This window comes from Notamacropus eugenii, chromosome 4 (assembly GCF_028372415.1).
Source record: "Notamacropus eugenii isolate mMacEug1 chromosome 4, mMacEug1.pri_v2, whole genome shotgun sequence".
In the NCBI taxonomy this organism is placed as follows: Eukaryota; Metazoa; Chordata; class Mammalia; order Diprotodontia; family Macropodidae; genus Notamacropus; species Notamacropus eugenii.
Genome location: NC_092875.1, coordinates 48,065,006 through 48,081,469, shown reverse-complemented (window position 1 = coordinate 48,081,469; position 16,464 = coordinate 48,065,006). Strand labels below are relative to the sequence as shown.

General features: G+C 35.9%; 1 protein-coding gene across 6 annotated transcripts in view; it reads right to left on the bottom strand.

The window, feature by feature from the left end:
• Positions 1-16,464, bottom strand: part of SFSWAP (splicing factor SWAP) — a 120,052-nt gene that overhangs the window by 82,729 nt on the left and 20,859 nt on the right. The gene's annotated exons all lie outside the window — the stretch shown is intronic.

The following is a 16,464-nucleotide window of genomic DNA, read 5'->3' as shown; positions in this document are numbered from 1 at the left end:
CAGTAGGTGATTTAATGAATGATAATTAATATGATGTCTGTAATTTTTAAAGAACTTTATCTCACCCAAGATAAAAATTATACGCATTTGAATAATGGCCTCATTATTCATAATCATCAATAATCATCATTAAACACCAAATTAATAATGAAGAACAAAGTGACTTTACTGAAGAATCTTCAGCACTTTCCTCCAATTCCTCCTACCACGGTAATAAGGAGGTGACCCAAGGCCAACATCAGGTAAGACATCTGGTATCTGAGCAATGGCCTGTCAGAGGTGAACTTCATTTTTTACTATCCTGACTCAGTAAACGGCACCTTTGAGGAGGAGAAACAAGTTATGTCAAAACCAATCTTACAACTTCACTTTTTTAAGACTTCTGAGTTCACCTCTCAAGCTCCTGACTTTGCCATGAAAACTCTGAGGCTCCCTTCCAGACGCCGTAAATCTGCGGCAGAATCCTTTTCTGATTTCCATAATACAAACAAGATCTCAAAGCAAGGTGTTTAAAAAAACCAACGAAGTTTCCTTGAAGTAAAAAAATTAACACAGATGCTGCCCAAACATCTCATGGCACAAAGGACACGGTACACAGGTCATATGGTATTTCTAAGTGTTTTCAAATATAGTTGAAATCCTAGTTTAAAATACGCCATTACAAAATATTCTTTATATAACAATGATTTCCAAATCCTGGTCAATGATCCACATACCCCAGAAAATATCGGGTACATTGAAAGTCCAGTAAAGTACAACAATTCTGACAATCCCTTGTAGTTCACTTTAATAGGACTTGGACTGTATACTACTTCACTGCGATTATGTAATAGATCAGTATTTAAAAAGAAAATTAAAAAAAAATCCAAAAGTGGTACAGGATTCACTGAAAACAGAAGAGAATGTTATGTGCTAAAAAAAAAAAAAATATCCTGCATTTATCACAAAACATTCTCTGCTGTTTTCAGGGAATCCCAGTTCTTCCAGTACCTTACAATGTACTTCATCTAGGCCAGATGACTTAAACGCATTTGCTTAGATTATTCAGAGTTTAAGAAAAACATTCTTATACCTAGGTTAGCAAAAAATTTTTAAAAATTAAGTTTGTATCTCTGAACTATATAGCATTTTGGAATTTTAGCTTAGATTATAATATCAAAGGCCCTTCATATGAAATCTCAATAAATGACAGCATTTTTCTCTTTGGGAAATTTTCTGTTTTGAATCAACTAACAGTCTACACTCAGTATAAAATAAGGGTAGAGAAAGGGGCTGGCTATCTAATTTAACTGGTCTAAGAAACTCAACTTTCTCTATAGGTTGGCACCTTCCATTTTTAAGAGAGTTGCCTGGAGAACTCAGGAATGAAGTGATTTGCCCAGAGTCACAATGTAGCATATGCCAGAGGTAGGGCTTGAACTAAGGCCCTCCTGGCTAGAAGTTCAACTCTACAGACTAGGACACTCTGGCCCCCTAATCGTAAAATAATATTTTGTCAAATTCCAGGTAAGCAAAGCCCCACAGTCCTTTAGACTCCTGGTTCTGGAAAGGAAAGAGTATTTTACTGAGTCTACTGAGTTCAACATACACATGAGTAAGATAGAAGTTATTCAGCATTTGCTTAAATAACTTGGTATACTGTTGAAAAGACTACAGGTCGGAAGTGATGGCCTTGGCGGTCCCTTGTCATTTTCATATTCCGTTCTTCGATATTTTTTATTTTGAGGATAATGCCAAACCTACATTTCCTTCTTTGCAGTTTCTATACAGGCTTCTAGTTGAGCTGACCAGAGCCTTCTCCCTCTGGCACACACATCCCTACCCTCCAAGTGACCACACAGGTCACACCCTGAAGCTCTCTGACAGCCTGTCTGTTTGGATGTTCTTCAACTTAATCACTCTCTTCCTAAAATGTTATGCCTAAAACTGCAGACACATTGAAGCTAGGCCTATTCCACAAACAGTGCATGGCAAGACAAATTAAAAAGACTGTTTAATAAAATGCAATGATTTCATTTTACTTAAGCTCTCTCCTTTATACTTTGTCACTAAGCAAATGCAGACTGGCATTTCCCCCTTTAAATTGCATGCCGTAAGAGCATGTGGTATGTTGAGCCCTGATAACCTATTATTTCTTCCTGCATAATTCACTTCCTTTATTCTAACCTTTACTATGAAGGTTTATAGCAATAAAGCAGAAGAAAAACAGAGTAATTTCAGTACAAGCAATAGGAAAAACAGTTCATTATCAGGCTAAAAATACAACTTGTGAGAGAACTGATTCAGTATTACATATTTTTATTTTGTTTTTTGGGGGATACAATAATGTTCCTGTTGAATGGATACGTATTTCCTCAAGCCAATCACAGTTTAGAAGTAAGAAATGACAGCACGATGAAATGAAACACCAAGTATGATATCACCAGGGTGGAAAGCTGAGGGCCTTGAGTTAAAAAAATGCAATCAGGCCACTGCGATAGCAGCAGCCATTGAAACAGAATAAAGGGGGTTAAAACCCCATCTTTGCTAGTCTGGTGGTCATACCACTGATAACCCAGAGAACTACAAGAAGTGATATTTACTAGAATCAATGAATTAGAATTGATAGAAAATTATTTTCCTTTCAAAAGCACTAATTATTGGCATATGAAAATTAAACAATGAAACTTCTATTAGAGAATATAGCCCTTAAGATATTCTAGTTTTATCACGTGATATTTTCTTCCAAGCTCTCAGGTTTCACATAGCTTGTGAGTCTGAGGCTGGATTTGAACTTAGGCCCTTCTGACTCCAGGCATGGTGCTCCAACAGTAATAAGAACAGCAATACTGGAAGCTGTGCTTATCTTAATGAGGCACATAAATTTCTGGGCTCTTATATTACAATGTTCACGCATACTGAGCTTTTAGTTCTTCAATCTCCTTCCTTAGTGGGAATGGGGTCATGGACCCTTTTCAGATGCCATGCCCAGTATGTACTTAGGAAATTGATTTTTTGAGTCCAAGAATAAGGATGTCCATTTATCCCTATTAAATTTCTTTTTATTAAATGTGGCCCAATGTTCTTATCTGTCAAGATTCTGTACCCTGATTCTGTCATTTAGTGTTTTAGTATTCCCTTTTCTCAACTTTAAATCGCTTGCAAATTTGATAAACATGCCTTTATCCAAGTAACTGAAGAAAATGCTAACTAGCACCAGGCCAAGCATGACTCCCTGAGGTTCTATACTATAGACCTTTTATGCAGTTGACATGGAACCATTAACGACTTCATGGTATGTCCAGCCATTTTAATTAGTTCAAAATCAACACAACAAACTATCATCTACCCTACTCCATCTTTCGTACAACTAACACGAGATTTTATAAATGCGTTGCCAATCGCATCATGGCATTCTTCTGATCTAGCACTTCATTTAGTGTCAAAAAAGGAAGTAAAGTTAGGCTGGCAAGACCTGTTCTAGATGAAGTGACGCTGATGCTGTGTAATCACTGCTTCCACTTCTAGATAACTACTCATCATCTCTTTAATATAACTTAGAATCTTACCAAGAATTGATACCAAGCTTGTTACAGTTATAGCATGCAGACTCCTATTTTGCTTTTCTCTTGAAAAGCAAAATATTTGCTCATCTTCAGTTCTGTGGTAGCACATCCTACAGTTGTCTAAAAAACACTGTGAGAAGTTCAGAAATGACCTCTCCCAGTTCTTTCAGTACCATATGATGTAGTTCATCCAGGTCAGATGATTTAAACTTAGCAAGGACATAGTCAATTAGCTGTCCAGTCCTATCTGTTCACCCACTGAGTGTTTCTCCTACACACCCCTTTCTCTCCCCTGACGCTGGCTTTCCTGAGGCAGGCCTTCATCATCTTATTCCTGGACTATTGCAATAGCCTGTTGGTAGGTCTCCCTTCCTTGGTCTTTACGTCACTTACCACTCCGATAAACTCCAATGGCTCAATTATTTCCTCCAAGATGAAACAAAATCTTCTTGGGTTTTTAAAGCTCTTCATACCTCTCCAGGTCTCTTACATCTTATATCCCTCTATGTATTCTTCTATCCAGTGACAAGGGCCTTTCTGCTGTTTCCTGTACATGACATTTCCTTCAAATCTTGGCTAAAGTTCCACCTACTTTCAGAAGCCTTTTCCAGTCTTCCTTAATCTGAGTGCCTTTCCTCTCAGATAATCTCCTGTTTAGCCTGTTATGTATCTTTTGTATGCAGTTATTTGCATGCTGTCTCACCCATTAAACCATGAGTTCCTTGAGAGCCTCTCTCTGTAACCTCAGCACTTAGCACAGTGACTGGCACATGTAGGCACTTAATAAGTATTTAAGTGCTCCCTCCTTAGTCACATTTGAATTTCAACAAGCCATCTGCCATTTTTTATTCTAATCCAAAGATCATTCTCCTTGAAAGAGAAAACCAGCAAATGAAAGATTTAGTAGCTTCTTCTCCCGTCAGTTACTATTCATTCTGGTCAGGGTTCTATCCTTTCATTATCCTTAGCTTTTCTTGCCAGCTTCAATTCGTTCTAAGCCAGGTGTTCTTAACCTGGTGTCTGTAAACTTTTTAAAAGAAGAAATATTTTGATAACTACTTCAATATAACCAGTTTCCTTTTGTAACACTATGCATTGTTTTATGCATTTAAAATCATCTTGAGAAGTGGTTTCTAAGCTTAACCAGGCTGCCAAAAAAGTGAAGCACACCTAATCTGTTTTTAAACTTCTGAGAGCATTTTTGCTAAATCACTGTCATACTTTTATATTAATTGTGTTAATTGTTGTTACCTCTAATTTTTTAAATATCTTAAAAAAAATCTAAATTGGTTGTTCTTGCGCATCCAGATCGATCTATCAAAACATCATTTCTTTCTCAATGGAAGTGATTATCTTGGTTTTTTTAGAATTTCATTTTTGAAAGCTTACTATCCTTTCTGGGATGACTTTCCCTATAGTGTTTAAAAACCAATTTTATTTGTAGTTCCAAAATATTCTCCTCCATTGAGAAGGCAAGAAAAATTAAGTTAATTATAAATATGCTGTCATGAAAACAAATAACCATATTAGCTGTGTTCCAAAAGAAAGGAGGGAAGGAAGAAAGGAAAGAAAGAAAACAAAATATGCTTTGATCTGCACTGTGATTGCATCGCTTCTCTATCTGAAAGTGTTTCATCACTAGTTCTTTGGAACTTTGGCTGGTCACTGTGTTAAACCTTTCAAAGTTGATTGTTTTTACAATGTTGTAATTGTATTCTCTTGGCTCTCCTCACTTCACTTTGCATCAGTTCATATAAATTATCCCAGGCTTCTCTGAAGCTGTCCCTCCCATCGTTTCTTAAAGCAGAATAATACTTCATCACGTTCATACAAAATAACTTGTTTATCCGTTGCCTAATGGATGGGAAACTCCTCAGTTTCCAACTCTCTTCCATCACAAAAAGAGCTGCTATAAAAACATTTGTACATATGGGTCCCCCTGTAGAATCTTAATTTTCCTTCTTGGTCCTTTAAAACCAGCTTTCCCCAGATGTAGGGAGCATGCCAGACTGATAAAGTTTCCCACTTCTTTTCTATCACAAACTGTGAAGCGGTTGCTTTCCTTCAGCATTTTCTTTATAGTCACTTCTGCAAGGAATAAGAACTTTCTTACTGTTAAAAATTTGATTCAGAATAGAATTTCTTCCCATTGTTAGTTCTACTTTCTGAAGGATAAACTTATCATGGAATCAAGGACATATTATGTACTTTGTTTTTGGCAGAGGGGTTTCAACAGATGCAAGGATTTTAAATACCATATTACTCCTATATCATGCTTCCATGCCAGCCCTGTAATGTTTCCTAAACTTCTTAACTATTTCTTCTTTCTATACAGGGAGTCTATAGTATACTTGGATGAGCATATCACATCAATTTCCAGCTGTTGATTTTTAATATCAAGTACATTTTTTTTTATACTAAACCTATTAACTCAATGCAGTTTAAAAAAATGGAAGGTTCAATCTCTTCAATGACTTTTTCTGTCTAAATCTTAACAGTCGGCTTCCAAAATGGTAGCTCAGTGGTATTTGCTTTTTATCAGTACTAGTATAGTAAGGAGTTTGGAATCAGCACAGGATGACTATGTATGTCACCACACTAGTCCTTCTCCAGGGTCATCTCAGCTGTCCCTGACCTGTCCCTTGCTAGTTTTCATTATACTCCACTGAATAGTGATTCTCTCATTTTTATTTTATTTCTTGGCAAGAAAATGCTACAATCTTGAAAGTTTCATGGCAATAAAGAGGGCAGAGGCTACGGAAGAATGGATACCCTACAACGGCAGAGTTTAAATTCTCTTTGGTTTCTTATGAATGAGGTCTGCCCTTCCAGAGTCGTATTCCAGACATGGCTCCCTTTGTACCAGGTCTCAAGGATATGATGTCAAACTTACCTCCTTGTATTAGGATCTCTAGTTCACCTTCTTTACTGTTCGAATAGATCCATTTGCCTCTAGATTTCTGAGGTCAAATTATTTATTTTTTTTGGGGGGGGGGGAGTGGGAGTGGGGGCAAAGTGAGGAGAATGGCTTCTTTATTATATTTCTTCTCCCGTGACTTTCTAGGTCTCTTTGCTGCTTATCTTTGCCCCCCACACTGTGGATAATCTCTCAATAGTATCTAGTTTGATGGAATCTGTAGATAGTATTTTCCTTTCCTATTCTTTTTTACTTAAAGTCCTTCTGACTGGATTTTAAATGCTCCAGGCAAATGCATTTTTACCAGCTCCTGTTAGTAGTTTCTATCCCTGCTTCAGAGTTCATCAATCCAGAGTCCATCCAATATAAACCTTGGTCCAGAAATATAAATCCAATTCTCAGGACACCAACTTAACTGGCTGTTTATTCACTTCCCTCATCTAGTTGCTCATACTTATAATTCTGCTGCTAGGCATTCATTGCCAGGCATTCACAAAGTATATCATTTAATAACTAGGCAGATGACTTTTTTTTAAAGAATTGCACTTTTATACACCATTTGTTTTACTTTGATCACTGTACAGTTTCTCTGCTAGATCACTTAAGAAACAGGGTGACAATGATACTAGCAGAACAGCTGAGGTGGCTGGGTACGGAAGCAAATGAACAGTAGTCATAACACTTGCAGTAGAAACAATGAACATTTATACAATACTTTCAAGTTTGCATGCTGCTTTACATATATTTTCTCATCGAAGTTTTACAACAGCCCTAGAAGGAAGGTTTTATAGGTATTAGAATCATTTCTTAAATGATAAGAGTGAAGCCTGAATTGCCTTATTCTGAAACAATTACAGAAATGTTATGAGAATGCTAAGCTACACATTTTTTAAAAAGACTATGACTATGATAAGGAAATAGATGCAGTAACAGCAAAGTGGAAAAATCAGTCATGTATGATCTAGAGAAAATATGTTCAAGTCAGTCAGAAATCTATAACTTTATTAGCTTAAGTACTCCTTCCTCTGAAACAGTTCACTCTGCCTTATGCCAGGGGTTCTTAACCTTTTTTGTGCTATGGATCCATTTGGCAGCCACTAAAGTCTATGGTCTTCCTCTCAGAATAATTAAAAAAAAACACACAAATCCCATATTTCAGTTAAAGGCTAGTATAAATAAAAATGTCATATTTTATCCTTCCCATTCAATTTCATGGACCCCAGAATAACCACTCCTACCTTGATAGTTCAATGAATAAAATTTCATCACCTGATAGTCAGCCCCCTGCTGATGAGGCTTTGGAAGAAAGATAGCCTTCTCCAAGCCTGTACTTGAAGTCTTTCTATCTTAGTAGAACCTACTACAGCATGTACCTCACTGGCAACACTTGAAGTACCCAGAGTCACTTTCACACCATAGTGGACATATCAGAGTAGGGCTTTGTGGCGGCTGAAAACAACATTAAAAATGGCAATATATTACATCTATTTTCATTATGAAAACCATGTTATTATTGTTTATTTAAGTATAGAAAGGTAAATCAGAGATCCTGAAGAATTTATCTAGTTTGTAATGAGATCTCTTGTGAATAAAAAGCACTAGAATACACTTAAGGGTACACATTTCCTATAGGAATGCCTTTAGGTAAGCTCAAAATATGAAAATATCTCCAGAATTCTTTGAAAAAATGATTGAAACTAATTTACAATCTCATACATCATACATTCATAAGCAACTTTTCCTGTTGATCAATGGATCAATTCTTTCCTTTACCAATTCAACAATATAAGTGAGATGATTAGAGTGGAGAAAAAAAGACTATCTATGCATTATCTCCTTATGAAGACATAATTTTAAGATAATTTGATTTTGGATTTATTTCTACCAGTCCAAATATCATTATTTCCACAGTGCATAGGATTTGTGAGCTCCTCACATGGGTAGCTCCTCCACCTGTATAGAAAGCAACCCATCCAAAACCTCTTATCCTGGGAAATTCAGGCTGTTCATCCTTCACCCTCACTACATATCTGTACCGTCTTATTTTATTTTATTTATATTCGGGCATATCCTTTAGGATGTTTGTTATGTCACATCTTCTGCCTAAGTCTTTGTTGGTAATATGTGGCATCTAACTACACTCCACTATATTTCTACAGCCTTCTGGATCATTTGCAACTTTGTTTCCTCTGGGATAGTGATGTTTCATGATTCTCAGTCATGTAACATCACCAGGGGATTACTACAGCTTTGATGCTGGGGCAGTTGAGGACCACTGAAAGCAAGATGAAGTCTTCAAAATGTCATCTAATTTGTTCTTCTTTTAAATTTCTAAACTAGCTCACTGCCAATTTGCAGTGGCTTATACAAAACAGTCAGTAATAATCTCACCCTATTTTAGCTTTTAAAAAAAACTGCTCCAACCTCAGACATTAGTAATTGGGTGTTGTAAAGGTGAAAGATGAAAAACCTAGTACTTTTTCCTGAGTCTAATCTCAGGAATGGTTTTATCTTACTACTTATTTATGATTGGGGGATGGGGGAGAAAAGAGAAATTTTGAATAAACACTTCGATTTCTGGCAGAATCCATAACTAGTACATATTTGATCCAACCAGGCAACTTAGTCAAGCTTAACAAAATAAAATTAAAACTTGAAGGAAAGTTAAGTTTTCAGGGAAATGAGACAAACATTAAAGCAAACTTAAAGTATATTCCAAGAATAGTTGCAAAGAACACAGAATATCTTTCTATATGCAAGGGAATTGAATTGACACTGAAGAATTATTTTTCCAATGATCTGAGTCAATAAAATATATATTTAAAGTGACTTTATGTCAAATTAAGGAGGACTGGCTGTCCCAGTACTATAATTTCTTCACTTCTAACAGGTATTATGAAAATGACAAAAGTGGCACAGAAATACCAAATATTTTAAACTGAGCCTAGCTTATTACTACATCGAGAAGATTGAAGCCTTCCAATGTGAACTTCCCTAGTACCCTAACTCCATTTCTTAATTCCTATCAGCACTGCCACAGAAGGGGTGATCCTAATTCCTCATGCCTTCACCGGAAGAAAATCACAAAATTTTAGAATCAGAAGTGATTTCAGAGGCCATTTAGGTCAACTTATACTTAAAAGGAATATCCTCTATAGTACAACTGAAAAGTGGTCATGAAGTCTTTGCTCCACGATTTCTGGGTGGGGAAGAGACACATTACCTTTGAGGTAGCCCATTCAGCCTAGGAAAGCCTAATTGTTAGGAAGTTTTGCTTATGCCAAACAAACTGGTCCCTGCAACTTCTGCTCTCTGGGACTGAGCGTAACAAGCCTGATCTCTTTTCCAAGGACTTAATCCTCATCTCCTCCCACCCCAGAACTCCATCCTTTTACATTTTAAAATAAAGTTTTATATTTAAAAACATAAAAAACCCTTCTTAGCTCTGGACAAAAACAGGCTGTATGTAGGCTGATCTGACCTTGATCCAAAGTTTGATCATCTGTCCTAGATGATCACTTGTCAGTTGTGTTTTAGAGGGGATTGTTGTTTAGGTATGGTTTGAACCAGGTGACCTCACAGGTCTTCTTCAGCCCCGAGATTCTATGTTTTATCTTTGGATATAGTCATTTAACCACTTTCAATTCCACCTTACTATATTGTTGTCTAAGCCACATCTCTCCATCTTTTCCACAAGAGAAGCATGAGAAAATATCAACACCTTTGTTAAAATCTAGGTAGATTTAGATCTAGAACATTCCCTTGACCTACCACCCTCTGTCAAAAAAATAAGTTGTGAAGTTTGACATGATCTTTGATATGTTTTTGAATGAACCAACTCTGGCTTTCTGTGATCACTGCTTTCTTTTCTAGGCATTTTCTATCATCCCTTTAAATAATACATTTTAGAATGTTCTCAGAGGTCAAATTCAAAGGCTTATAATTTACAGACTAAATTCCCTTTTTTTGGGGGGAGGGTTGTCAGGGGGAGTGAGAAGGAAATTGGACTGCTTGACTTTAGTCCTGGGGTACTTTTCTCATTCTCTATGATCTTCAGAAAATCACTGACAGAGAATCAGCAGTTAGGTGAGGCAGCTGGAGGTGCAGTACACAGAACCCTGGATTTGTAGTCAGGAAAACCTGAATTCAAATTCTACCTCATTAGCTGTGTAACCCTGGGCAAGTCACTTAACCTCTGCTTCAGCTTCCTTATCTATAAATGAAGAATGTAATAGCCCCGACCAACCACTATTATTGTGAAGACAAAATGAGACATTTGTAAAGTATTTAGCTTTAGCTAAATATTTACTAATAAATCTATGTATACTTATTTCACAAATATAAATTTAATATTTAATATCAATTATTTATATACAATAAATTTATTAATAATTTAGTATAAATAAAAATATGTAAGTAAATTTACTAATTTATTAGCTAAATACTTTAGCTAAGCATTCAGCCAGCCAGTGGCTGGCATATAATAGGTACTTAATAAATGCTTATTTACAGACAATCATCCCTGCTAGTTATGTCACTATCCTGGCACATAATTCATCTAAGCTTGGTAACTTGAAATCATCAAAGGCAGTTAGGTGCTCTTATACTCTGGACTCATTTTGCATTCCAACTCCCAATTACCCATTTTGGTTCTTTTTCCAGTACACTTTGTTCCAGCATCATCCCTTCTCTCATACACAGTTAATCTTTCCTTCACCCTGGCTCATTCTGTCAACCTACAAAAAGGTCTCAAACACCTCCTGCTCCCTCCTCCCTTCTGATCTTTCTAACCCATTCAGCTATAAAATCCCACTTTTCTCTCTTTCCTGTATTTCTGGGGGAAAAAAAAAGTGTGTATCTGTGCCCAATAGCTCCATTTTCTCATTATCTGTTCTTTCCCCTACCTCTCTACTAAAAAGGTCACCCAATGACCTCCCAATTGCCCCAAAGAGATCCCCCTTACCCATTTTGCTTAACCTCTGAAAGTTTTTGACAGTCTCCTTATACTGGATATTCTTTCTTCCCTAGCTTCAGATATCATTCTCTTACATTTCTTTCTGCCTCTGATTCTTCTCTTCCTCCTTTGCTGGATTCCTGTCTTTTTCTCAAACCCTCTATGCTAATATTCCTTAAGGGTTTGTCCTTGATCATCTCTTAGCTATACTCCTACTTATTCATTTCCATGGCTCCAAATATCATCTCTATGAAAATGACTTTAAAATATGTCTATAAACTGAGATTCTCTTCTAAGTTCCAGACCTCCATCTTCCACTTTTTTATGGAGTACTTCCATTTGTATGCGACATTAGCACATGCTCAAGACAAAGTCAGCATTTTCCCTTTAAATCTACTTTTTCCTTCTGACTATTTTTTACTGATGTCTTCACCATTTATTCTGTCTCCCATGCTCAATTATATCCTGGGATTTCCTTTAATTCGATTCTGTCTCTCACATGCAATTTGTTATCAGATTCCTTCAAATCCCTCCTTCCCTCTCTCACCTTTCTCTGCCTTTCCGTTCCCACTGTTACTATCTTAATGTAAGTTCTTGTGATTGCCCATACGGATGAATAGAACAGTGTTCTTATACGTCTTCATAGCTCTAACCACTCCTTCATATTGTTCCTAGGAAGATCTCAACTACATTTCTGGTCACGTCATTCTTCTGCTCTTAATCTTTAGTGACTTCTTGCTGCTTCTGGGTTAAGTTCAACCTCCCCTTCTTGGCTCACAGTAGACACAATACAGTACCATGTATCTTTTAAGTTTTGTATTATCTTACTCTCCCCTACAGGCATTCTAAGTTTTGGTCAAATGGCACCATGCTCCGCTCCCAGAATATAGCCTGTGCTTTCAAGCTTTTCCCTCTCCTCTGGTGGTTCCCCATACTCACCTCCCTTTCTTTTCCTATTTTTTCTCAGCCATGCCCACAAACCCTTTCCTGGCCTACCAAGTTGGTCCTTCACTGCTCAGACACAACGGCATCTCTCACACAATCATTTTTGCATAGCAGTTTTGGAATAAGAGGACCAGGTTCCCATTCTAGCTCAGCTACTTTCTACCTATATAACCAAGGGCAAGTCACTGGGTTCTCTGGTCTGAGTTTCTCTACCTGTACAACAAGGGGGTTGGACAAGATGATCTCCAACATCCATTCCAGTTTAAGATCTAGGATTCTATGATCACTGTATTAGGTACCATACTATACTGCTATTTTATTGTCCTACTAGACGCTAAGCTCTTTGGAGACAAAGACCATGTCTTATCTAAACTTGTATCTTTCTTTGAACAGCGCTCTATACTAAAAGGTGCTTTTAAAACATGTTTGTTCTCCTGTAGTGTAAACAATTTTACAAGCTATTGTCACAGGAAAAATTTGTCACTAGAGGCCAGTTATTTATGAGTTTCTTAAAGTAGATAGGCTGGTTCATAAGTAAAATACAGAGTCAATAATGGCCATATGTCAGTTTGGGAGGATATATTTAGATCTGTGCTCTACTACTTCCCTCAAGAAATCAGAATTTCCTTCATGCCATTACGATGATTTTAGTGGAGATATCAGATATCTAAACCAAGAGATCAATCCAATACTCCAAATGCAATCTAGCTTCATAAACAGCTATGGCCAAAAATTAAAACAGTCTGAGACACTATAATAATAAGAGAGATCCTACAGCATGCTGGCCAGGTTTCTATGAAGAATTTATAAGGGGGTAAAAAGAAAAGAATTGTGCAGAATCAGGTGTGAAATTATAAGGTGAAGGTAGAACCCACAATGGTAAAAACATGGATTTTTTTAAAATTGCAAAACACAGTTTGACTAATGCAGAAAGACAGACACCACTTCCTATAATTTGGACACTAGATATCTAATTTTCACTTTTTGCTGAAGTGTGCTACTGGAAATACAAAGCAGACAATATTTTCTTTTGAAAAAGATACTGGAATTGGAGATTGTTTTTGATCAAAGACAACATCAAATAAGAGATATTATCAATACTAATTCATAAAAGAACCCTAATAATTTAAAATAACAAAACTTATGCTCCAAATTCTGTGAAACAGGTACCATGTATTATATGTACTGATTATACAAAGAACCCAAAAGTTATAAAGCATATATCCAATGTATTAAAAAGTGTAACCACTATTAAAACAGGCTAGCTATAGAATAAACATTAAATATTTGATGAAATAATTGTTTTCTTAACTTCATAAAGACAAGGCAAATGCAGTGCTTTGCCTCCCGTTGCTTCTAAATAGTGTGTGAGGAGCAAAGTAAAATGTTTCAAAAGACAAGAGACCTTAATTTGGAAGACATGATATAGTCGAATTTAAAAGGCATCTAATCAACCCTCCTGATTTTGCCAAAGAGGAAATGATACCCAGAAAGGTTAAATGGCTAAGATTTGCAGTCTGTAAATGGCACGGCTGGCATCTGAACCCAAGTCTTACTATGACTAAGTCAATTTTTTTTTTTGCATTACATTTGACAGCTTGAGTTTGTCCTGACTCTGACACAAACTTTGCCATCTTGGGCAAGACATAAGCTCTTGGCTTTGTGCCTCTGTTTCATTACATGTAAAATGAGGATAATGATACATTAGGTTACCTTATTGTGAGAAGATGCCTTGCAAAAGCTAAGTTATTATATTTCAATGGATGGATTCCAAAGAGAAATGCTATGAAAGGTAACACTTATCTATGTATATATGAGTATATTTGTTAAAAAAAATCAGCTCCATCTTTATAGTAACATAACACAGTCAATTCTTCACAAAACAAACACTACTTCCCACACCCCTACTGCTATCTAGACAGACAGAAACTGGTTCATGTATTTTAAAGAGATGTTTTATACAACATTGACTTACAAGGTAAATCTACTGAGGCCAATGATGTAGCTCCTCAAGCAAGCAGAAATAATTATTCTTAAAGACAAATGTAACTTTAAAATTATAAGCAACACAGAATGAATTAGCCTCTTTCAAAGTCATAGTTGTACTACAGATCCAAATATGGATATAACAAACTTTTAATAAATTTGGAAACATAGAAATCTCAGAATTAAGCATGCTTTCCCAAAATATATCAACACTTAGAACACGTTCATACCAAAAGAACTACAGAGCTAAATTTGAGATAAAAACATTACTAGTAAAATATCCTTAATATCTAACCATAATTTTAATATAACTATTAATATTAACATGAAAAATGAAGACATTTAAAATACTTTTCTTGTATCCTCTGATTTCCTGGATCTGTTTTGGGTTGGACTTCAGCATGATATTATTACTACAAGTTAAAGTTATTAAGAGGAGTTTTTCACTTTACCATTTGGCCTCCTCCCTACCCTACAATCCCCCCAAATCTCAAGATAGCTTATATCTGTCTTGAGGACCAGCACAATATTCTTTTTGTCCCCAGTATAACAAATCTGATATGGCAGATTCAACATTTGCAAAGTATAAAATCTAAACACTTTGGTTGAAAGCCTGGACCAAATAAAAAATAAGTGGTATTATTCTCAGACTAACAGAATTTCAGAATTGGAAGGGCATTGGAAGTTAAATAGTCTAGTGGTATCAAACTTAAGTAGAAATGGAGGCCATTAAGCCAAACATAAGAAACCTTACAGTGAGCAACTGCATGCTCACTTAGCTTTAAAAATGTAATGTTATCTAGGTTTTTTGTATTTTTATTTATTTTGCTACTTTCCAGTTATATTTTAATCTGATGAGGGCTGACATTGTCTGACACCTCTGATACAGTCAAATCGGTAAGAAGAAAGATTCTTTTTTATGATGTACTCAACTGAAGAGCACCAGTGATGAGTTACCCACTACTGCCCAAAGTAAGACGTCCCATTTTTGGATAGTTATAGCTGTACGGTTTTTCCTGAAAGGTATCTCAGTAGTAAATTCCTACCAGGAAAAGGAAAGAGTCATACTCAAGGAACTTCAAAGTAAAATCAGTAAAAATAGAACTGAACTGAGAGTCTAGAAAATTAGGTCACTAATTCACTGGGTGACAACAGGGAAATATTTGAGAAACTGAGGCAAGTCATTTGACTTTTCTGGTTTTTTGCTTCCTTCATGAAAAATAGGAGGGCTAACTTAGATGCTCATTAGTGGTTCCTCTTTCAGCTCTACTATTTTAAGATTTAAATTTTCCCTCAAATGAAGGTCCAATACCTTCCAAATGCTCATTTTCCAAATCACACAATTAGGAATCTTTTAAAAGCACTAGGCAAATTTTGATCATGACGACTTCTACCATCTTACATTTGTATAGTGAGTTGTACAAAGAAATGTCTTCAAGATAATTGAGGTAGACATCACCCAACATTTATGCATGTCAGTAAAATATATAGGTACATGACATTTTTTCTGAAACGAAACCCACCACTAATGTCTATGAACTTGTAATCTCTCAAGTGAAAGAACAAAATGCATCACTTTATATTTTCAGTGCAATTAATTTTCAAGGATTTCTTAGATATTTGATGATCATTAAAAATGTTCATTTTTGCATGCAATAACTCATTTACATAAGAATATTCTTCAGATAGAGTACTACAACCCATTTTTATTATTTTCATTCTACCCCAGTAGGATCATGATGAAAAGAAATCAAAGAAAAAAAACATAACACCCTTCACCCTGGCATCATTAAAAGTGATTTCACATTTCTGAAACCCTGTAAGTTAAGAACACAATTAGTAACATTTTCATGATCAGTCCACCAAGAGTCCTTGACTTAGAAACACATAATCTAGAGATAGGACAGTGTGTATAGATAATATTCATTTTTAGTAATTCAGTATTCATTTACAATTTCCCCTACGAATCAACAGTTTCATTGTCTTAGGAGTACAGCACAAAGTCTGTATTTTCAAAAATGTTAACTGTTTTAGAGTGATTCTTTAAGTTAAATTTAAATGTTTTGGGCATCCAGAAAATTTTCTCAATTGTCTAAAACTCCTAGAACTATACCGAC